We start from the raw sequence: 25,517 nt of genomic DNA, 5'->3' as shown, positions 1-25,517 counted from the left end.
AGTCCTGCAGTTTATATACTTGCAACTTTAGGACTGACTTGATCTGCTTCCTTTGCATGACGGTCTAATTACACTGCACTTTCTCCCACTTGGAGACGGACCAAAAGTCCACGGCAGTTACCGCAAATCTAGCTTTGGGTCAGGACCTTATTTCATAAGAAATGGTCTGTCTGCAGTAGGACTTACTGCTGGTGCAAACAGCTATTCAGTGTGGGTATGGATGTCACAATCTGGTCCTGAGTATTTTTAAATGCATTCTTCCATAACTTATCATGCATGTTCTGAAAAGTTTGAGCAAAACCTTTAAAAAAGATGATGCTACAGCAAGCATACCACAGTAGAGAGTGTGTCAATGTTATAAAATAAAACAAGATAGACATCTGTTACTTAAGTTATTACAAAGCATTTGGTGTCATACTCAATAAATAATACTCCAGGAAGTTTAAATGTAACCCTGATGGACACTTAGCAAAAAATAATTTTAAAATGAATAGCATATGTGGAGAGTATCTGATGGTTTTCCACTCTGAAAAATGAGAGAGAACTATTTGTGCCAGAAGTTGACACTCTTCCAGTTATCGCCGTGCTATGGTAGCTGTGCTCCAATACAGTATACCGTGTGCATAAAATATTCTCACAGTTTAAAGTGGGCCAGAAGTGTAGGAGAGGGGGGAAAAATAAAAAGAAGAAAAAAACCCCACCACTGATGTAGTTAGGAATTCCAGGCTGCTGGTTATTAAAGTGCCCTTCGTTCACCTGCTACATCCAAATCACAGTGCAGTGATTGGCGTTTGCTCTTGTAAGTGGGTATTGTGTGAGCAGTGGGCAGCTGGAACCCTCCGAGAATCTTCACTTGTCAGAGATGAATCAATCATCTCAAAAGATGTCAGCATCTGCCCAAACCATTTTATATTAGAATAAATGGCAGATGGTGGTGTTTTTATATTTAATCAGTTCCACCAAATGCAGTTTCATCTCTTATAAAACTAAACCATCTGCAGTGTGTAGGTGTACAAATCTAGCTAAATGCCCACTGCAGAGCCTTTCCTCTTAAAGGTAAACTGTACATGTTTAATATTTGTGGATGCTAAATTCAATAAATTTCAAAAGCTTTAACAAACTGCTCTGTTTTTATAAATACTTTTATTTCATTTTTATATTTTAAATATTTGGTATCAATGGTCCATGCCTAACTCTCATTTCTGAATCTTATTATGTAAACTGCTCATACTTGACAGTATTAAAGTACTTTCTATGAAAGATCATTCCTCCCTTCTTTCTATATAACTGTAAACCTCAGGTGCAGCCTCATAAAACATGGCACAGAAAGAGACTTAGCAACTTGTCCAGGACAAAAGACATCAACAGCGGTATAACTCAGAAAAGAACAGGTCTGATCCTGGCAGCACCAGACCTGAAAGTCTTGACCTTAGTAAGGCTTTATCTTAATTTTAGCACGGCTTTCAATACTGTCTCCTAGAACAGCCTCATAGACAAACTGACGAAGTACAGACTAGATAAATGAACAGTGAGGTGGACTGAAAACAGGCTGAACTGTTGGGCTCAAAGGGCTGTGATGAGCAGCACAAGGTCCAGCTGGAGCCCAGTCACTAGTGCAGTACCACGGGGGTTGATACTAGGGCCAGTACTGTTTAACATCTTCATTAAGGAGCTGGATGGTGGGGACAGAGTGCGCCCTCAGCAAGTTTGCAGACAATACGAAGTTGGGAGGAGTGGTTGATGCACCAGATGCTTCTGCTGCCATCCAGAGAGACCTTGACAGGCTGGAGAAATGGGCCAACAGGAAACTCATGAAGTTCAACAAAGGAAATGCCAAGTCCTGCAGCTGGGGAGGAACAACCCCATGCACCAGTACATGCTGGGGGCTGACCAGATGGAAAGCAGCTTTGCAGAAAAACATCCTGAGGTCCCTGAAGGACAGTAAGTTGAACATACACCAGCAATGTGCCCTTGCAGCAAAGGTGGTGAACAGCCTCTTAGGCTGCGTTGGGAAGAGCTTTGCCAGCAGATAAAGGGAGATAATTGTTCTCTGCTCAGCACTGGTGAGAAACATCTGGTGTGCTGGGTCTAGTCCTGGGCTCCCCAGTTCAAGAGACACGGACATACTGGTGCAAGTCCAGCAAAGAGCCACAAAGATGGTGAAGGAACTGGAGTCCAGTTCTGCAGAAATTAGTGTTCTTTGACTTTTCCTTGATTTTGTTGCAGTTCATCTCTTTGTGGCAGGTTGGTGTCGTCAGTTGCATGGAGACACCCACAATTTTAAAATAAATTTCTCCAACAGCACCTGGGTGAAGTCTGACCAACAGCAGGCTGGACAGCTGATTTCCAGTACAGACAGATGGGATTTGATGGGGGCAAGAGGAGCAGCAATAAAGCAGCCACACATCTTAGCACTGACTTCAATCTTTGAGCTTTTTCCATTTTATTCAGTCAGCACCAATGCTAGTATGCAACAACCAGTACAAATCAGAACTACTGACATATGTTGGACTCTGCTCAGACTTAAATTAATAGCGAAATCACTTGGAAAGTCTAAAAGTTCCCCAAGTTTCATGAAGAAAAATAGATAAATTCTCTATCAGAAAGAATTACAATCCAACAATGGAAAATATTAAACATATATGTAGCTATGTAATATTTCTACACCTTTGGAAGGTGATCTAAAAATAAAAACTTGCCATAAGTTTAGAAAAAACATCCTTTCCTGTGTCATAAACCTGCAGGACTAAATATAACATTTTCCTTAGCACACTGGCAATAAACATGGTGTAAGGCTTTTGTGTATTATTGAACAACCCTTACTTTTCAACCCAAAAGTGGCTGTACTTTGGGGAATGACTATAGACTACAAGAAACAGGGTGGAGGGGAAAAAAAAGCACTTCGTAACTTTTCTGGTTTTCCAAAAAAAATGAAGATGTGAAAAAATGAAATGAGACTGAACTACCTTGGAAAAAGTACCATGCAGACAGCCCCTGGAAAGGTAGGCACAGAACACATAAGCAAGGGCTGCAACCCATGGCTTGCAGGGGAACGTGCTGCCCACAGAGGCTGGACTCCCCAGTAGTATCAGCAGGACGGGGACAAGACTATGCCAAGAGCAGCTGGCAGGGAGAAGAAAGGACGCAGCTTAGAAGGGTTTATACCTCCCCCATCTTCCACCCTGCACAGGAGAGCAAAGAGTGGTTTGTGCTTGAATAATAGTTCCTTCCCAGCGCTGTATCTGGGGCAGAGCCCTTTACTCAAGGTCACCCTTACAGCTTCATGCTAGTCCATAGGGAGCAAGCAGAAGGAGGTACCTCAGCTGGGAAGTAGGGCACCCATCTAGGTTAACACAGTGGTTTCCGTTTACAGCGATTCATGGAAAGCTTTTCTTCAGTTTCAGCCCAAGTGCATTCACAAACACTCCACTTGGGTTTCAGTCTGAGTTTGCCTGTCAAATACGGCTCATTTGAAACCGAGTTACTCCTGAAACTCCTGTTTACTGCATGAAAGTGAAAACTGTCCCCATGCTGCATTGTTTAAGGGGGAGGGAGGGTTGTAACTTGAGAGCTCAACACCTTTTTCTGAGTCACTTATTTAGTTTGGGGCCTTGTAGTCCCATAGGTCAGTCTGTTTTCTAAAACCTTTTAGAGTCATCCAGGACACGTCTACACACCTTACAAAATCCTAGTTTCAGTGTAGGAATCACTTCTACTTTTATGTCCAGCTGTCTTCACCATACCTTGGTTCAATACCGTTTGTGTTAATAAGCAGGGAAGTGGGGCCAAAAAAAATCTATCTTTGAAAAAGCTTCTTGTAAGGGTTGTTGTCTGGGCACCAGGGCAGGGCAAAAAGAAGGCTAACATCTAGGAAAAAGCAGATTGTCTGTACTGGGTGCTGGAGCTAGAGCCTGGGAATTTTCCTAAAGGCAGAAGAATGAAATGAAGCATTGATACGATCCTACAGAAGCGCATACTTTGCCTTGATAAAATCTCACAGATTAAGAAGCTGGGGAGGGCAAGCTGAGCAAGAAAGTAATCAAGACAAAGAGATGGAGAAGGCAGTGGGCCAAGTAAGGAAGTAGGAACCAAATGACACTGAGCCCGTGATTCAGAGGAAGAGCTGTGCACCACATGAGGACTGGGGACTGCCTGGAAGGCTCCAACATAGACAGCTCCTGGGAGTGGTAGGGAAACAGAAGAAAGAAAAGGCAATGAGTATATATATTCTTTCTTCTTTTTACAAAGACACACATACACATTTTTGTACATAAATACACATTTTTGTGTTCATAAATATGCATGCATACATATATATACATATATGTACATGTGTGTATGTGTTATTTCTTGTGCTATTTCAGTAGAAAAATGACTGGTGTGCAAAGAGTGTTTGTCTGTTTGCTATCAGCTGTCACATCCCCGAAGAATAAATTGTAAACTCACTTTTCCAGTAGGACTGATGTTCTCAGCAAGGATGAGCTGATGTTAGTCAGGAGCTTGGTGGGGAGGCCAAAGGGGCTAATACAGCTGTGAAAGCATAACAGGCTGACAGACTGTTTATTGGAAAATTGCCAGAGAAGCCAAAAGAAGAGACCATGTTTGAAACCACCCAGTCAAAATGGAGCTTGGGAGTTCACCACAAACTTGAAAGCAGAGTTCAGCACCAGCTCAGAGGTGCCCTACCAATGCTGTGACACATTTTAAATAACAGTTTGGTATTTGTATTAAATTCTTACTTGATTCATCCTAAGCTGCCGACAAATCATCGTTCCAAAGGGAAAGTCTCTGCAATATTAATTTAATCAAAACCATTATTCAGAATTTCCAAACAGAAATTTTTTTCCTCCCAGAATCACACAAATGCATAAACACTTCATCTACAATATCTACATGTTTAGCTGCAAGGGACTGCTGTAATTACTTTAGCCACGGATCATGCCATGAAATACTGGTTTCAGCCACTGTCCTCACATGATTGAAATTAAGATATATTCAGAGATTTTTATTATGGTCTACAGAGATCCTGTACACACAGGGTTCAAAAATGCAATGCCACAAGAATAGTACACCCAACATGTATAAATACACACCATCCATGACAAACCAAAACAAGCTGTTTCATTACTTAAAGGCCAATGATGGAGAAGGCAAGAAACGGATGGTAGGTGGGCAAAGAATTACTGACATACAGAAGCAGGTCAGTTTTCTGGGGAAAAACTGTGCCAGGGATAGAAAATACATGACAGAAAGCACAAAGTTGTAGGCAGGGGACAGATATGAAGCTGGTAAATTAGTACAGGAAGGTGACATGGCAGTGAAGTCGATGTCTGTAAGGCCCTGAAGCTGATGTTGGGAAGATTTCACGTGATGCAGCTAAACAGGAAGCCAATGAGTGGCATCAAGGGAAAGCAAAACTACTACTGGATCACTTAATCTACTGTCATGTCAAGTCTCTATGCAATTCACAGCTTACAGATTTACCAGCTAACACATTCCTGACTACAAATTTCTAACTGAGCCAACTATGCAGAAAGTTTTCAATTTGGCTCCACCAAGAATGCCTTTTTGTTCGTAGCGCGGAGCAATGCAGAAGAGGGCTCTCGTTTTCTGTCATTGCCTTTGTACGATGTTCGACACACGGATGGTGGTATCTTTACTGAAACACATCATGTGTTGTGCAACCCTGTGAGGGACCCAGATGCAGAAACAACCCCAGGGTTATGCTCTCCGGATAACGGAGACCAGGTGTGTTGTGGTCATGAACAACTTTGCCACTGGGGAGAAGAAAGAGGACTGTGCCAATTGCTTTGCTCCAACAATATTGCTTCCCAGCCTATTTATAGTGCAATTTTAACAGCCATGGAGGACACATTATTTGGCTGCCCAACTTGGGGAACACAACTAGCAATGAAGGAGGGGGAGGAACAGCAGAGGTAATGGAAATCATAACACATAGGCTACAAGATCATGAGAAGTCTCTTTTGTAACTCAGTGAAGCAAATAGGGGTAGAGAGGGTGAGTTTTCGGGTTCAGAATATAATCTGGAGTTAGTCTCACCCAACTAAATGCAAATGAACTCCTCTGGGAGAAGTGGAGCTGTTCTGCATTTATATAAAAAATAAATGAGAGCAGAGTCTCACCCAACATGATAACTACTTGTTCTGCTGATTTCTTTTGGCTTGGTTCTTTCTCACCCCACAAAATGTTGTGTAATGGGCAAATGAACATGGAGTTCTCTTGCAATAAATTGGATGAGTGAACAGAGGGAAATCAATTTCTTTATGATGGCTCCTACTATGAACAAAACCAGAATGCCTAACGAGTGCTGGAATGATAGATGGAGTTTGAGGACAGAGTCTATTATTACATTATGTTAAACTAAAACAGCTTTGTTGACTTCAATACATTTATTCCAAATTTTGCACAGATAGAGACTGTGCCTGGAATATATGCAGTCTACAAAGTTGTGGAGCAGGTTCTGGAAAGTAGAGGGGTTTCTGCTTGTTCTGACACTAAGAACTAAACTGGATAAATCGCCAATTATACAATACATAAGGAAAAAAAAAATCTAACATTGCTAACAATGGCTATGCCAGATGAATTAGTAGGAAATTTCTCTAATTTATGAGATTTAAAAAAGAAATTCTTACCAGGGTTGGAACTAAAGAGAGAGAAATGAAACTTTACAAGGGCATTAAATAAATCATTTAAAAATAGCAAAACATGCTCTTTCCCATAATATGCAAGTGACCAGCAGAATTCATGTGTGTAAGATACTCCCTAGCTCAGAGTTTAATTGGAAATTAAAATTAATGTCATATACAATAATTAGGATAGGTGTTCTCAAACTTTTTTTAAACATTTCCCTTTGAAGCAATAGCTTGCTTACCCTGTTTTATACTCTTCACACCCATTAAACAAAAAAACTTGTATACATAATTATGAACAAATCCAGACTCCTGCTCCAAAACCCTACTTCCAGCAATTTATAAGGTTTGAGGTGGGCTGCCCAGCGGGGTCCTCCATCCCTCTCACATCTCCCACCAGACAGCCTACCTCAAACCTTACAAATCACTGGACTATGATAAAAATTTATCAGAGGTACATTAAAGGTAGAAATTAGCACCTGCATTAAGGCCTAATCAGGGCTTTTAAAGAATCTTCCCATTGCAAGCTGTTACAGTGTTGTCGCCTGGCAAATCTGAAGATAAGGACCAGACCAGAAAGTGCTCTTATCTGGAGCACTAATTCCTACAGTGCTGTGAAAGAGCACTGTTCAGCTAATGAACTTCTTTTATAAGAGAACATCCTTCACATCAATGCTAAAAAAAGCACACAAATGCTTAAAAATTCCAGAGCCATCCACTGATGTTAGGATGGAGCATTTAAGTCACATGAGAAAGTTACCATTTCTGGGACATTCCTCACGATGCACTTTTTGAGAGCAGATAAGAATGACTGGGTTCTTCAGTTTGCCAGTGGCTGGGAGATACTGATGTTTCTGGTCTGTAGATGGCAGGGGAGGAAGCAAGATACTGCTGCTGCCAATGGTGCATTGAAGCGAAAGAGGTCCCATGTTCAGACGGCAAACGTCTTTGTGGAGTGGACTTTGCAGAACTCCACTAGCAGCACAGCTGAAAATGGCATTTCTAACACACATTAGGGTCTAGTAACAGGGCATCCTCCAAAGCACTGATTCTTACGTCTTTACTCCTGACAAGGAATAAAAGAAAGTCTTCATCCCTAATAGTCCTGATCCCTTTATTCTGATTCCTCGTGTCTTTATTGTGTCCTACAGGGCAATATCAGAGGAATGGTGGAGCATATCAAAACACGTGTGTGTATTTATTTGTTCATTTATCTTACATTTTTACAAAAACACAATCTTGGAAAAATGACTTAGAAAGGGACTCTGTCTGCAGGCATATGGACCCTGAGGGTTACAGATGACTGCAAACATTTTCTGAATTACAAATTTTTCACTTAATTTTGAAACTGAAATATCAGTCTTTCAAAAAATTTTCTTTTTTCATATCCAATGTTAAAAAAATACTTCTGCTTATTTTATACCTACTGACATGTTTACCTGTTATTTTAAAAGGGGTTCTAAAATCTCCTGCTAACTGTCCACCAGTAGTTGTGGTTTCCAGTGACACCTCCTGTGCCAGTCCCCTCCTGAGTAAAAAAGGAGAAATCTCTATGAACCAAACGTTCATGACTAATTTTCCCAGCCAGAGCCCCAAAGTTGAAACTCAGTTTTGCGAAGCATGTAACCTCTGTTCCCGGAGCATGTATTTAAGGTTAAAAATTTTGCTGAATGGAGATTGCCGTAAGCACATCTTCAGTGCTCTGCTGAATCAAGTCGCAAATGCTGATTAAGTTGGAAAGCTAATTCTTATCACAAGGAAGTTGAATACAATCTTGGAAGACATCTACTTTTTAAGGTCAGATTCTAAGCTCTGATATACACTTTATATCTGTAACATCTCAGAAAACGTATAAACACATCTGACATACTGGAATGCACGTCTGTTGGCCACTCCTGGTTACAAGACAGGCTATCAGATTTGCATCACACACGTATGTGCATTTCCTGGCTCCCCTCAGTACATGACCTACTTGAGCTTCCTATGTGGAAGGTTATGGTTTAAGCAGCAAGGTTCATGAATCCCCCTCTTTATACACCCTTCCCACAGATAGCATGCTTGTGTATATAAGCTCCTACGGAACATTTCACGCTTGCAGCCATTGCAGCGGACATTTTGAAATGGTTTGCACATGCCAACACCTACCTGAAAATAAAACCATGCCATTAGAGTAAATTCAGGACATTCCCCTTGTCAGCCACAGAATACAAAAAAATTCTCCTGTGACTTTACATCGGTGCAATACCCCTTGGCTTAATGAGATTATACAGCGAGCAAACCATGGCAAGGCTGGATTCAAGATTTGCAGGGAGGCATTCAACATATCAGCCCTGCACTAGGAAAAAATATTCATCAGCTTTGCAGGAGACCTTTGTAGGTAGCACAATGCCTCCTAGGTCACTGAACAAGTCTGTCCCATTGCCTACCGCATGTATGTAAAATACACGCTGCCTCCTGTCCTCTGAGCACAATTTGAGGAGCAAAATCACCTCTCCTTCTGTCAGCCCCAACTGGGCAATGAAACCCGTTATTACCTCACTCGTTGCTCAGCCTCCTCAGAGAGTAGTGTTCAGGTTTCTTTTCTCTGTGGTACTACATCAGTCACTATTACCAGCCTTCAGCCTTTGCTAGATCTATTACACATCGTTCTGTGAATATGTTAATAAAAATTACTTTCCATCCCAGGTCAGGATTCAATGCATATCAAGAAGACCTATAAAAGGAATAGATCCATCAGACGTCATGTCATTGTGAAACAAGCCCAAAAAAACAAGTCGGCTTTTTGGAGGAGACAATAGGCTTTGAACTTGATAATTACCAGCTATTCCTGATGACTGTACATAGGAAAAGCCACAACCTCTACTGTTCATGGAGGCTGCAGATGTAAACCCTTCATTATTGTTTCTGCTATATAAATGTTCTTTTGCTTTTCCGTGTATTTAACCTTTATGATGGCAAAGAAATTCAATGTTTAAATCAGCTTTAATTATATTTTTTCTTGACTGTTGCAACAAGGTCCCTTGAGTGACATCTTTATTTGTGTAAAAGGCAGAAGAGTTTGCAAAAATGGGTTTTAAAACACTACTTCTGGCCCACAAAAGTATTTCTCTCACAGGACACAATAGACAAAGAAATGAGACAGAGTGTTTGCCTGGAAAAAAAACTAAGATGGAAAGAGTTTTCAGGAATCCAGTTAAAACACAAAGTGTTATAAAGATTACAGATGGCACTGCAGCCTGAAAGGACTACACAACTTGGGCAGACCCCTTTCAAGGCTATCTATCTAAATTGCCTCTAGTGTCCAGGATAACATAAGATTCGTAAGGCACAAAGCCATTTTTGCTCCTCTCCCACATAATGTGCTTTTTGTGGTGCATTAGATTTTACATGTAAAATTAATTTATTTTTAAAGACACTTAAGCACCCTAATCTTTGGAAAACAGAAGCCCAAATACTTTTAAAAGTCTAGCCCATTATCATCTGGAAACCTGGTAAGATTCAAGAAATTGGTAAAAGCAATTTCAGTCACATCTTTCTTTTCTCTGTTCATCATCAATACATCTTTTTCATATATTGGTCTAATTTAGACTGCAAGCTCTACTGAGCAGGGAATATGTTTTTACATTTATAGAGTGCCCCATAAATTTATGGCACTAGATGTGATTTTATAATAATAAGTAAGAAAAAAAAATCAATTATTTCAGTGAAATGATACTTTTCTCACACTAGCAATTGATATTAACGCCTCCAGCAATAGCTGATGCTGGCTATGTCAATATCAGAGCTTCAGAAATATCCTGGAAATTGTGCTCGTGTTTCTGTAGTGTTTGCATTTTAGACTCTTGGAAAGTAATAAAGCATTGCAACACAAGATGTCTCTTGGCTCTTTGCGGACATAAAGGTACTCTGCTTATCAGTGAATTAAAGGCAACTTCTTACATTCACATGGCGAAATCATTACTGATACAGGACCATTACATCAAATGACTAGGACACGTGCAAGTGCAACGCACTCAGGTTTTGTTTTATTATTTCTTTGAACACTGATACAACTGCTGTACCTCCCTTTATGTAGGCCTTTTGTCCTCTCTCAGCTTTTTTAAGTGCTTCTCTGGCCCATGTTGCAGGACACACAGCGTGGTTTCAGGCATATAGTTTGCTCTAATGGTATGCATGCAAAATGAATGCAAAATACACAGCCAAGATAAGCCCTGGCAGATCTGCAAAGCAGAGCAGAAGAAATCATTTTGCTCCTAAATCGTTACCTTTAAAATCTCTTCCACTCGAAAATTATACAACCGATAGAGGGAGAAAAGCACTTTTCTTTGCCAGAGGTGTGTATTTTCCTGTAATCATGTAGAACTTTCCAGGATGCCTACTCCCTATTCAAATCCTTAGGAATTAATTGTTTTACCCACCCATTTCCACAGGACAAGGCCCCTAAATAATGAGACCCATAAACCTTTACAATTAAGGAAAATACGGATAACATAGAAACAGGCAGAGCCTTTGGTGGCATAAAAGGACACCCCTAGCTAGTTAACAGAAATAGCCAATGCATTCCTGATCATAAGTGCAATGATTTTAACAGCTGGTCTCACAAAATAGATCCCATAATTAATACATTTGAAACAAACTTGAGTTGCTAGATTAGGGCACTCTGTTCAAGCAGTGGGAGCATTCGTTAAATTGCACATCAGATATCCATTGTCTGAATGTGGTACTGATAGTCGCATTGTAAAGCTGATTCTCTAATATTCTTGGGATGCAATGTACTGCATTTTTTTCATCATTTCCTCTACATGTAAACTGATCTCCTGCGTTGAAGCAGTACTATTTAAAACAAAAGGGTTTGATTTATAGCCAGTCCCCAGCCTCATAAATCACACCTGCAGTGTGGTGCTCTGAGCTCCCTGTGTTCTGCCAGCATTTACCTTTTATAAATGATTTGGGTTTACCTCCCATTGTGATGGAGCCTAATACAATTGCATTCTTCTCTCCCAGCATTCACTCTTGCTGTTGCTCATTATTCCCACTGGGAATTCAGACCTAGTTTTTGCAAGCTTGTCGGGGGGAGGGGACTGGTGGTGGTGTGGTTTTTTTAAATTAAGGAATGTTGAATTAAAAATTTATGTTCGCATTCTGTAGCTTTTTCTATTGCTAGACATACTATGCAGCAGACCTTTTTTCCTCCCCATTGCCTATGCTTATATTTAAGTTCCCATTTGCTAAGCTAATGATTTGGAACTTAAGCAGGACAGCAGCTTGAAATGTCCAATATACAGAGTATTTGACCTTCAGAGTAACCCAGGTATACACATCAGCCATTGTACAAACTGCATAAGGAGCTTAAATTCTCATTTAAAAAAAAAAAAAAAAAAAAAAAAATAATTACTTGAGTCCCCCAAGAGACTAAGTTCAAGGATTTTCTTTTTAACTCTCAGAATCTACTGAGGTGCCCAAAAGATGTTTAGATAATATTTTGCAATTGTGTCTCAAGTTCTTAACCATATAACAGTTCTAGTTGGTTAAGCACAGTTCAGACGCTCGGAGATAACAAGACTTGCTCCTTAGAGCTGACAGCCTTAAATCCCGATTCAGGGAATTATTCCTAAATCATGGAACCATTTAACTGAGATTGATGGGATTTGTGCACATGCCTTGATTTCCTCTGTACCAAAACAATCAATGATTTAATTTGTTCAATTAATGACCATCATCACTGCCATTTTTACTGTTAAAGAATACTGCTGCTACCATACCTGCAGCCAACAAAGAATTAATTGTAGTTTGAGATTGGTAAAAGCCAGAAAATCTAAGTTACATTTCTGTCACAAATACTCAATACAGCTTAGATTCAGTTTTGGAGTCCAGTCTTCCGAGCATTTAAAACAGAGTCTGTTATTTGATGAGATGGTTGCAAAATTTAGACTTGAGATTTGGAAGGCTGCAATGCATGTCAACTGAGATCAGGCTCAGACCTAAAGTAGTTGGAAAAATATTTCTGAAATGAATAGCAGTTATTCAGAAAAGCTACTACTTTTCCAACATAACTCACAGGTGGACTGGAATAAGTGGACCTGTTCCAGTTCAATGAAGGATTAAGCTAAACACTTCTATTTTCAAAGTAGATTAAGTGAAACAAGAAGACATTTTGATTCCCAAATTAGAACTGTCCACACATACACTTATGCAGCAAGAGCTTTTGCTCTTTAAATGCAGACCTTACTTTCATCCAAATTAACTTTCAAATGAAGGCAGCAAGCTTTGAATTATTGTGTCCATTGTCTGAAAATTCATATAAAAGTATCTGTATGAAAAGTAGGCTTCCCAAGTTCATAGTGTGGGCATAAAGATAATCAGTTGTAACAGTTCTTGATAGGTAATGACTAGCCTAATTTTTAGAACCTATTTTGGATTTACAGTGTCTGATGTGTAAAAACTAGTGATTCCAATACGTGCTTCCAAAAAAGAATTTAGTGAATTCAAATGTTCTGAACAACTGTTTTAATTCTCCAGCAGTTCAAAACCAGACTTTATTCTGAGCAAAAAAAAAACCCACCTAAAAATCGACTCACAATTACTGAGAGCAAACACCAAATTTTTAATGCCAACATTTGTTACCTCAAGTTTAAATTTCTTGGACTTGTAACCCAAATTTGACAGAGCCATGAGAAGAGATGGTAACTTTGCAAATATTGTCCATCTGATATTTTATCTTACTGCAGGACAAGGTAGGAAAATCACTGCATGAACCTCCTCCCTCATTGCAATTATTGTTTTATCCACAGGTTAGTTTTACCATTGGATTTAACTGCAGTAGGGTGCAATTCTGCAAATCTTGGTACACATGCATAAGGTTAAATTACGTCTTACTGTCTAGCCTTGTACTGCCCCAAAAGCAACCCTGCAAAGTATATAACTTCATGGGCTGTTACAAGTCCTCTATTCCAATTTGTTTTACGAAGTACCTTCATATATTCAGCCTCTCATGAAAAGAGGTCCAGGATTATGGGCGTCATTTGGAAGTAGCTTTACATGCAACCACGTCCACTGAAATATTAGAAAGTTTTATTGCGGGTTTGGTCCAGCAGTATTTCAAGTCCTTTTTATCCAACTGCATGTGAGGCAGCATAGTCATGACATATAACATATCCTTATACATTCATTTCGAACAACCCTAAAATTCCAATGTTTCTTCCTGAAGGCAATGTCTTTATACAAGTTCCTATCAAAAATAAACCTGCAACAAAAACATGTTTTTGTAAAAAAAGAGATTTTTAGTTGAATACATAGAGCCTGCTCCTCCATTAAAGTAGTCATTTGGGTTAACTTTGAAGCTTGATTTAAATGTTAGCAAATGTGCAAGATTTATTGTTGTCTTTACACAAAGCAAAAAGGCATTAAATATGCCCCAATGTCTTCAATGAATGAAACTCATTTCAGTAAATGTAGATATGTTTCAGTTAATGGCTTTGTTTATAATGTGAAGCAGCAATTATAAGCTATATCTGGAACACTGATAAACTCATCCAATCACCTCTCAGATACTGGCACAACCAATTTAAAGGGGACTACTAAACTTACGCCTGCTAAATTTCCATTTGCACATACAACTGTGTTAGCTGGAAATGTGTAGTTTGATTTGCATACACAGCTTTGACTTCTCCATGGACAGCACAGTTATCTAGAACTCTACTGGACATTTGGCCCCCTGTGATTCCTTACATGCTAGTATTCTTGACATGGTCCATCCAGCTGTTTTCTGAGTTCACATTTATATAATAAAAAGTCTTGCAATCCATTATGTTATTGGAATCCAAATGCCTGCCCCAAATGCTCCTGTAATAGATCTGATACTTTGAAAATACATTTAAATATCTAGACCTAGCAAAAGAGGACTGCTTATTTCCACTTCTGCAGCTCATTTACCCCTGGAAGAAATCAATAAAGAAAATTTAACCAAGAAACTTGCAAAATAAGTATCTGATAGATCCATTAATATGCAATAATAATCAATAAGGAGGGCTTTCCTGACAGTAAATGACTAGCTGGAGGAACCATTAACTCTGAGAAATTTCCAATGCAGAGTGCAATCTGATCCTGAAAACACTTATTCACATTATCAGTCCTTATTCTTACAAAATAATCCTGATTTGTGAGAGCCAGATTTACTCATTAAAGTAACATCCTGTCTAAGTACTGTAACACACCTATTGTTTCTTAGGTATGTTAATAAAGTACCATTTTTAGACCATTTGTTTAAAAGTTCTGCAAATACTACTTATAAAATTACTTTAAAAGCAAAAAAAAAAAAAAAGCAGTTGCTTCCTTAAGAGCTTTAAATTTTAAAGCTGAGTTCTATGTTCCTATGGTTACACTGCTTTGGTCCTATAATGGTCTTGCTTCAGCAGTAAGCAGTAGGGAAACGGGACTTACTCTCAACATTTCAATAGGCTTAGCACCTTCATTTGCTACATGCTCCTCCAGTGGTGCCCAATGGGATAAATTTTTTTTTCCCTTTTCATTCTCAGAAAGAACTAATTCTTGCTAGTGGCCCCGCAGTTGATCTCAGCACAATAAATACACAACTGTGTCATTTCTCCCCAATACACCCCAGGCACCTTTCTCTGGCGGGGTCACACAGTGTCAGGTGGTTGCAAACTACTTATCATCATCCCAGATCATTTGTACAACAGTAAATATCATCACTGACACCCCCCCAGAAATGTGAAGTTTTTAGTTTATACACAGAACCCTGTTTTCTAGAAGAATTCCTAGAATGATGGAATGATTATCAATGCAAATAACAATCAAATGCCTCTGCTCCAAAAGAAATGAGTTATTCTCAGATGTTGCATCAATCCCATCTTAGCCAATTGTACATGTGAGGAATAATTCTCTGATGCTACAGGTTGTTCTGCTTTCTTGTTCTTTGATGATGATCAGTATGCTCCCCATGATAGGTCTCAAAGACATTTTTAAGGAAAGTTCTTGACAAAGAGAGAGCAATCTTGGAAGAAAAAGAGCCTATAAAGAAAAATAATTTTCTTTAGATGCAAAGGAGGCAGAGAAGGGTAACGTATTTCTCAAAGGGTCAGTAATGGAATACACAGCTTTTCATCTCTATGTCACTAGTTCAGATATAGCTGAGGTTGTCAGTGATCAGAAGTGGTGAGTCTACAAATCCTGGTAGGCTGCAAAATATCTAAGAGGCAGAGTGATTATTTACAGCAGCATCAGAGATGGAAAGGAGGTAAAATTGGGTTAAATTAATGTTAGCTTTCAAAATAACATGAAAAGACATCTCTAGACAGAATACAGTTAAGAGAAATCCTGTCTTCAGGGAGAGGTGGACTAGTGACCTAACAGCTGTTTTCTACAAGATGTTTTCAGATCTAACAGGACCATTGCTACACTCAGGTCAAACAAAAATTTTCCCTAGACTAACTTCTAAGATTGCTGCTGATCTTTCAAACATTCATCAAAACTCCTCTATCATCTGGTCCATAAAAAATTAATCATCTATGTTTGCTAGGTTCAGAATGGCCAGCAAAGTTCATTATAAAGTTCTTTATAATTAAATATTATTGTCAAGTTCAGTATTTAAAAAATCATTACTACATTCAGTATTTTTAAGGTATTCCAAGTGATGCTGAATCTCAATGACCGTAAAGCTAGCCTGTGCATGCCGTATCACCATCAACACCATTGTTTTTGCTTTGTACTGTCTTCTTTCAAGTTTCATGTAGCCTCTTCAGCCCTGGGGCTATGTCATCCTATCTACTAACTAGTACATTGGATTCTGATACTGCCTGGGCTTTCAGGACACTGCTGCAGAACAAATCGCCATCATGATCAATATCTGGGGGGCTGTGACATTGCTAGATGTGAGCTTGGCTCAGTGACTCCATTAGCGCCATCAATACACATCCAATGGCCATGTGAGCAGCTATGTGATATAGTAGCAGTCACTTCAGAAGAATCATTGACTGACTTTGTGCACAGACACAGAACTGACAATTAAATGAACTAACAGCTTCAATTTACTTGCCATGATCAATTCAAGCTACAGTGCAGTCATGCAGGGAAAAGTTAGGAGCAGCATGACCAAGCCTGAACCACAGCTCCCATTTTGTGACACAGTCTCCCAATAGAGAGTTTTTCTGTCAATGGCAAATAAGACATCTTAAAAATAATTTTTCACGGTTAAAGGTACTCTTTCACACACAAGGAAGAAGATTTTGGCCAAGGAAACTATGGAACAATTAAGTGGAGCAGCTGCTGAGTGGGCTGCAGATCTTGCCTGCAGTGAGCAGGGAAACCTCCTGCATCTAGAAGGGAGTCTACTGAGTATTTGCATATAACCCATACCTGGGTCTGATTCTTTGCTGTCTCGCATAATGGTATTTAAATCTGTGCAAGGACCGTGAAACATGGCCACTCTGAGCAGACTTTTACAGCCACTTTTCAGCCCACAGAGCAGGACAGGGGAGAGCTGGTCCACATGCCAACACAGCAGCTCTGTGCCATTACATGCAGTAAAACCTACAACATTTACAATATGTTTTTCCATGCTCTCCTCATCACCTTTTTTTCTTCCTTCTGGATACAAGAATGTTTTATTTACTTTTCATATCCCTATCCTGTCTGAAAAAGGTACAGCACATGTTAAAACTGATAAACAACTAAGTCACACTGAAGTGGTTTTGTGAAACTCATCCAAGTTCTTCAGTACAATTGACATGGTTTCCTTTTAACATAGATGTGGCAGAGTTGAATAGACTCCCTGGAGACTCCACAGTTATTTTCAGTAGTGACAAGAGCCCATCCCAAACATAACTTTCAATCTGTTCATCCCTCCTTGAATACTAAGTAGAGCCTTTTCCTCTTATAATGTACTGAAACCAACTCTGTATAACAAAAACACCTCCAGCACTCCAATACCACCTGAATTACTTTCTAAGATATGTGTCCTAATGCCACAATTGCTTCCATTGTTAGATGTAGATCGGGCTAAAAGGACTGCACACTACCTTTTATCCAACCCCACCAGCATGTGAAGTTCCACTGCAAGATACACATTTGTGTCAGAGGCAGCATATAGCACCTTGAAACTTAAAAGAAGCACTAATGAAGAGAGGATGCACCCAGAGGACAACAGAGATTTAATGCAAGCCAGAAAGTGTTGGGAGTCCTAAAAAAAACAAGTTAACTTTTAAAATAAAGTGCCAACTTAGTAGTAGTTCTATGTAACAGCATCAGTCAAAAGCAACAATAGAGAGAATTTACACTTTTTTTTTTTTTTTTTTTGCCAGTGACTCATATTTTTACAGGCAAGTAAGACAATTCCGCACCATTGGTCTTTTAACCCCTTTGTATAGATATAGGATCTCTGCAAATGTAATGCAAATTCAGTTTTGGCAAAGCCATGGTTATTATGGAAGCAGTAACTTTTGATTTTCCCAGTTAACTGCCTGCACATAATCTCACTACAGTCTTACACTACAACAATGAAGTTTGGAGACTGTTTTCACGGTGTTCATATTATTTTCTCCTGGACTGCAAGATTATTCTAAAGAAAAGAAAAAAAATAAGATGCATTGTTTCATTGTGATCACTCATTCAAACAAATGCATCATTTACAGAACACATTCTTCTCACATTTTACATGCTCCAAGTTTATATAACAGTGTGCCCCCTCTTTCCAACAATTTGCATGCAAAGTCTGAAAAACTTCCCTCCTACTAGGAAAAAAATGCTACCCACATACATGCTAGACCCCTTTTAATGTCTTTTCAAAAGGATATGGGTCTCAGGATAAAATGCAAGACATGAAAGGCCAAAGACTGCATGCAATTCTCTTGTGAAACAAGAGACATGATGCTCTGACTGCAGCCAGCCTTTAAGCATTACTATACGTCTGCAACTCAACCTGTCTTCAGTCCCGCAGCACAGCTGCAGTCCCAGGGGGTGGTTTCCCCCAAGCCCATAACGCCAGGCTGGTTACTGGCTCTGACATCCCTGGCACCAGCCCTTTCACAATGCCGCGCGTCTCAGCCCCTCTTCCAAGTGCACGTATCCGAGTGCCGGGGGCTGATCAGCCACAGTACCCAGCACACAGGACAGTGGGTACCTAGAATGTGAAAGGGGATCTGAAGAACAACTTACCCTGACAGATAACAGAGCCAATTAAAAACAGTGACACGACATATGCGCAGCTACACAGAAATCTATGGCAAAGGAAGAGAAGCGCAGTGCTATCCTGCTATCTCTGCTCAGAAGAGAATTTCTACCGACTTTGCTGAGCATTGTATCAGTCAAAAAGTAGCAAAGACACAGTATTTTGTTGTCTTAAGAGACTTCTCAGTTGCATGACACATGCATTCAAAAGATAACAACTTCAGTTTCCTATTACTAATAATGCATGAAGCTGTGTTTAATAACAAGCACAGCAATATAAATATTCCTGAAACCATTTTTTTTATCTTCTGGCATTGAATTTGATATGACTAGAAACACTTCAAAATTTGTTAAAATAATTTGTAAGCCAAATATTTTCATCATGGAAGCTCATGCAAGTGCTCATGCCCATGTACTGGAAAAATAAGAATATCACATTATATTTGGCATGATTATTGGGTGGTAATAAAATATTGTAGAACAATTTAGAGTGGTACCGAATGGTTGTATTGTTAAATTTCATCATATTGCTTCAGACAGCAAGTACATGGTCTCTTTCTACTTTTTAAATTATTATTTATATGGCTTAGCTGTCCTCTGTTAAATAATATAATATACCCACTGGCCCAAAAAAGCAATCGATCAGCTAAACAACACAGAAAGATTTAGCATCTGTATACAACACAGCAACCTTTTTGCAGTTTGTGTACCTAAGATGAAGTAATATATACCACCACCAGTGCCGTTCAGAAAAATGCGTCTCCAAAGGAAATTAATTAGAATGACTTTAGTTACCTTGTTCTAGGATTGCAGCCTAATGCCAAATTTTGCCAGGAAACCAGTCCTGATCTCTTCCTATTCCTATTGCTCGCTGGGGGCAGACAGGAGGTGCAGGGGAATGGACACTTTGTTTTGCATACATTATTGACTTCCCAGTTCACAGTTTACTGTCAGTTTGACTTCAGTGGGAGTAGTGACCAAAAAGTAGACAAGATTTGGTGTGTGATCAGCTCAAAAGACAGTTCATTCTCTGACTACTAAACATTATGTAGAATATGAAGAACAAACTTTTGCAAAACTCAACCGGTATAGGCATTGTTGCAAACTGCTGAAAGGTGTACGTTACCAGTGTTTACACTACCAGCCATTTACTAGTGTTCACCCTACCTCCTGTAGTCTTCACACGTCCTCCTTGGACAGGCAGTCTCAATGCAACGGTCCGTCCTGCACGCTCAAAACCTACACCACCAAGAGTCAAAACAGTTCTCCCTCCTATTCTGTACTGAAGGAACTATTAATTTTTTTAATGTGACACAAAACTCACTGCTGATACCAAAAGCAACATTCCCAAGAACAAGATTGGGTAACAGATTTTGTTCAATGCCTTTAAGCCTTTGAATGACAAGATGTCAGCAGCCCTGATCAAGCAGTCATAGAATCACAGAGTCATAGAATGGTTGGGGTTGGAAAGCACCTCTGGAGGTCATCTGATCCAACCACCCTGCTCAAGTAGGGCTACCTGAAGCAGGTTGCCCAGGACCATGCCCAGACAGCTTTTGAATATCTCCAAGGACAGAGACTTCACAGCCTCTCTGGGCAGCCTGAGCCAGTGTTTGACCACCCTCACAGTGAAAAAGTGTTTCCTGATGTTCAGACGGCACCTCCTGTGTTCCACTTTGTGCCTGTTTGAGTCCATAGCCTGATAAAAAGATGACAGGGAACGACCAACTGGGGTACTAGGCAGAGTGGCAAGACAAGTAAGCATTGCTATATGAGAAGACAGAAACTACTCCAAGCCTTTCTATGCACAGTTATATGCTCCATACACATAGGGACCAGTTTTTCACTCCTTCAGTGGTCCTGTCATGAGGTTTGTGATACGGCTTCTGTGAAAAGCTCAACTTGCACCCTTCATGCTCTCCTATCCCTATCAGAAGATCAGCCTCAAATCTGTAGTGATGGGCACACTTAAATAAATTACAGTGAAACTTCTGCAAAACGTCATCTGGTAAGGGCCAAAAAGCCTAATTTTCTTCATTATGGAAGCTTGGAGGCAGGAGTTTGAATCTTTGTTCTGTTTTTTTTTCTCTGGTAAAATATCAGTTTAATGTTTTTGGAAAGATTTTGCCTTTTTTTTTTGTGGGCATATCATCAAAGCCTATTAGTGTAATACTTGCTATCATTCATTTACTGGAGAAAACTCGTTAAACACATGTCACTGCAAAACTGCGTGACATAACATGAAATTGAAATGACCTTTATTTTGGCACACTACTGCACTGAGTTAGAGTATTACTAAGTCCCAAGCGTTGCCTGTTTACGAATGCCAGTCAGGCTACTACTACGGCTCTAATGTGCTCAGAGATTGTGCAGCCTATGAGCAACTGTAACTAACTGCAAATAGTGAAGTAGCTGTGGGGGAAGATACACAGCTTACCAGGGGGAAAAACCACTACTTGGAGACAATGGATTAATTTATGTTGGAAATTTGACCAAATAGAAGTGGAAACTTTGACCAATTATTCACTTTTGTCAGATGCTCTTTCAGTGTTTGGCCTCCTGTCTTGCAATATCTGTGAACTTGCATCTTGGGTCTAGGTTACTTCTTCCCATCCATATGGTTCTCACACCAAGTCTGTAAGAGTGACAGCTGAATGAGTCACGGTCATGCTTAACTTCAAGCACAAAGGTGTCTAATTCTTAGCCTTAAAAATGCACATGACTGCATCATAAAAAGCCACAGGCTACAACACGGATCTTCAAAGCACTGCCACAGAGTGCACAGATGTGTACGTCAACCCTCTTGCACCCACCGTCCCATTTTCAGGACTCAGGATAGTCAAACAAGAGTCAGATTTCCACTCATTTCCTGAGGTTGCTCAACAGCTTTGGACAGCATCAGACGGATGCTGTGGATCACTAAGTTTCTGTCCCCTGGACCTTTTAACACACATTCAGCCGTCCCCCTCTCTCATCAGGGGACTCCTCCTGAAGAGGTACCGAGCTCCAAGACAAAGACGTGACTGATTCTTATATCTGTTCCAACAAGGGGCTCCACAGCTATAGCAAATGCAGCATTTCACTGTGTCCAACTGAGGTCCTTCTCCTGAGGCCTAACAACACAAAAGACATTTTGTAATAGCTCCCTTTGAAATCAAATTAGTAATGTTTCAAGGCGTGACCCGTAAAAGGCTGCTGTCCAGAATCTACATGTGTTTGACAGATACATCTTCCACCTAACGGGCCTCTTCAAGAGTACAGATGGAATCAAGATGTGTGAACAGAGCTCCAAGAAGAGAGCCATGGGATATCAGGATACACAGCAAAGCATTCTATCTCAACAGATAAAAAGGAAACAATATCAGATATAGTGTGAAATAGCTCACTCCAGCTGGTAGGACAGATTCTGACAGCATTATATAGGTGAGATTATTGCAGAGGAAGATGCTATTCCATATGTGCAAAACCTAGCAAAATACAGCCCAAAGTAAACTACATAACCTTGTGCCAACTCCTTATAAAGGTCATAGAAAGTCACAATCTCCTTTCCACATACGTCCATACACCGCAAAATGCTAGAAGTTACTGTGGGCTCTAGCTCTATATACTGAGGTACCCTGATGGGCTGGAGACTAGAGTCTTTAGGGACTAGCTTATTTTTACCTAGCTAGCTAGCCATTTGTTAGCTGAAGGACTAAACACAATAACTTATGCACAGTGTGTGTTTGGTTTCAAAGGGCTAATAAAGATCGGGCGACAACATTTCAGAGATAAACACTAGTGTACCTCATGGCACAGAAACTGTGGGTCTTGAGGGTAAAACAAAATTAACAGAAAAGTTAGAAAAGAATATGAGTTGTCAAGTTTGCCATGATGTGTTTGCTTATCTGCCAGAAAACTAACCACCCCATTGTCCTGCAGGGTGAATGTCTCTGGAGCAGGAGGATGAAGATGAGAACCCCTTCCCGTAGTGTATGAAAATGGGAAAACATTTGGTGGTTGGCCTTTCCAAACACCCAAAGGTCCCATTTGACTGTACAGAGAATTAATTTAAAGCAGGGCAACTTCCTAATGTAGGCCAGGCCTCAGCTCCATAATTCATTTTCACATGAATTCACAAACAAGAAAAAAAAAAAAAAAATCACGCTAGTATATCAAAACCCCCTATAGCAGCCAAATAAAATGAAACACCTGCTGGCAGGAGTTCCACCAGCTACTTCTTGTTTCCAGCATTTCCCACCTGAAAAGGAGACACAACTAGAGATGAACTATGTGTATTTTACAAGATGAAACAGAGTCCAAGGCAAAGCACTAAAAACAGATAGGCTGTGCAAGCTACACTATGTCACGACCAGCCACTTCTGAAAAGAAACCAGATAGTTTAGACTAGGACTAGGAGCCAAGGATAAAACACCACAGAGAAATGCCTGTGATTGACAATGCCAGAGTTCACCAATGGTATAACTCAACTTCTAGCAGACTCCCAGTGGCTCATTTCTTCAATGACCTTCAAGTTCTGCCTCTGCTAACAAGAGGAATGGCAATCATTTCAGGAAATGGAACAAATTTCTGCCTTCTCACAAAAAGGACAGAGGAGCATGCAGTACTCTTACACAGTCGTGAGATAAGGTTATAGCCAAAATTTGGCCTACTTCCTTACACATTAATATTTTCAGCTGCATTTGATTATTTAACAATGCCCTAAATCACTGACTAACACTCATGGTTTTCACACTATTTTTCCAGGAAGTTACTTTAGTGACCAGGGAACTGTCACATTGATTACAGAACTATATGAGAGTGCCATCCTGATAAACCTGGAGAATGACATCCTCATGAGACACGCGCAATACAAGATTCAAATCCTGATATGAAGGACCAGCCCAAAAGAGGTAGGAATTCAGCTCACTCTCCATGTTCAAACAGATCTCCCTGCTTGGACTGTGAAGGCGGTCAGTTGTTGCGTTGACTTTGGTCATTAACAGCTGTCTCTTGGGACAGGAATAAGAAAACCAAACCACTACCACTAGAATTTGAAGGTGAATGACTTTGCACATGAATCCTGGTGTGGCCACAGCATGCTGTCTTGGATTATAAACCTAGTTAAACTTTTGATTAAGGAGTTAGTAAATGAATGGTAACCTGATCATTCTCATCAGTGTGTCTGTATCAGCAGCAGACTAACACTCTCCCATTGTATCTGAAGCAGTAACTAGTGTTCTCCATGTGATTGATTTATAAGCTTGGCCCTGGAAACTGTGCTGTTGGAGTAGTGGGTAAGAGGAAGCTTTAAAAAAAATTTTTTAACAAAATAATGCATTAAAACTAGGACTAAAGCCCAAAGGCAATGATCAGTCTGTCTCACAGATTGTCACTAAGGTCAGGGAACATGAGCCGATGCTTAAGCACCGAGTTCCCCCCTAGAGTAGTACCTCTTTCTTTTCAGTCTATCATGACATATTTACAGCTTTGTTTCTCAGCAGTCCCTACTGAGACTCCAGGGATCCACACTGGCCCGTCATGAAAGTTATTTTTCTTGTGCTACTACTGCTTAGAGCCAATAGAAGATATTCAGCAAGGAATTAAGAGTTTGTGTTAATGTGATTTCTGTCATCCCCATATATCCTGGATTAGGTTAAACATATTCTTTCTCCCCTTCCCCATTTCAGCACTGCTTCCAAATGTGTATGGTGTAGAAGTAGGCTTGCATTAGCTACATCTGTACTAGAAAACTGAACAAGCCTGGGATTGTTCTTCGGGTTTACAGCTACTGTTTGCAGATAGCTCCTATTCTTACTATTTAACCCTTTTAGCCTCCAAAACAAGATGATCAGGTACCTGTTCAGAGTGAGTCCCTGGTTGGAGCTAATCCGAGAACAGTGCCTGTAAATTATTTGGGAGAATCCTTGTTGGCCCAGGTCTAAAGCCAGCCAGGGACTCTTCTAACACTAAGTCTAGACAATGCCGTGCTTGGGAATGTTTCCTCAGTTTTTTTAATAGTATAGACATTGCTGTAGAGAACAGAAAAAGAAACTCAAAGTCATACAGAATCCAACATCTAGTGCTTTGGTTTTACAGTTGCTTTCTTTTGTTTTCATTTAAACTCCTGGTCAAAACTGCCTTACAACCTGCCAATATCATATCCTACTGGTTTACAAAACTATTCAATGCTCCTGTGAACACCTTGACTAGCTGTAAACATATTATCAAACCTAACTTATTATATTAGACACAGGAAACACTATAGGTACATAAATTATACAATCACACCCATAAATGATACAACCCTTTCAGACCAGAATGGGAGGTCTTTCATACCTCCATGGAGAAAGAGAAGAGACTGAGTCTCTCCTAAGGGGGTACCCAAACTGTATCATTCAGCAGACCTAAAACAGAAACTGAGTCATATTAGAGAGCAAGCAAGCATTTAGAGGTCTCTACTCTAGGACAGAGTTCCCCAGCTCTTGTCTGAGTGTGACAGGTCCCATGCTAAGGTCACTGGTTATTGGGTTATTGAAGCATTCACTGTTGATGTAGAGTCAATCTGTTCCTGCTCAGTTATGCAGCTAGGCCACATCACCCCTCAGTTTCACTGTCCTTTCTCAAACAGATATGATGCAGACACAAGGACAGTGGTTTCAAATCTTTACAGAGTGGAAAAGATCTTCTCTGCTCAGAGACAAA

Source organism: Mycteria americana, chromosome 3 (genome assembly GCF_035582795.1).
Source record: "Mycteria americana isolate JAX WOST 10 ecotype Jacksonville Zoo and Gardens chromosome 3, USCA_MyAme_1.0, whole genome shotgun sequence".
In the NCBI taxonomy this organism is placed as follows: Eukaryota; Metazoa; Chordata; class Aves; order Ciconiiformes; family Ciconiidae; genus Mycteria; species Mycteria americana.
This window is presented reverse-complemented; position numbering follows the sequence as displayed.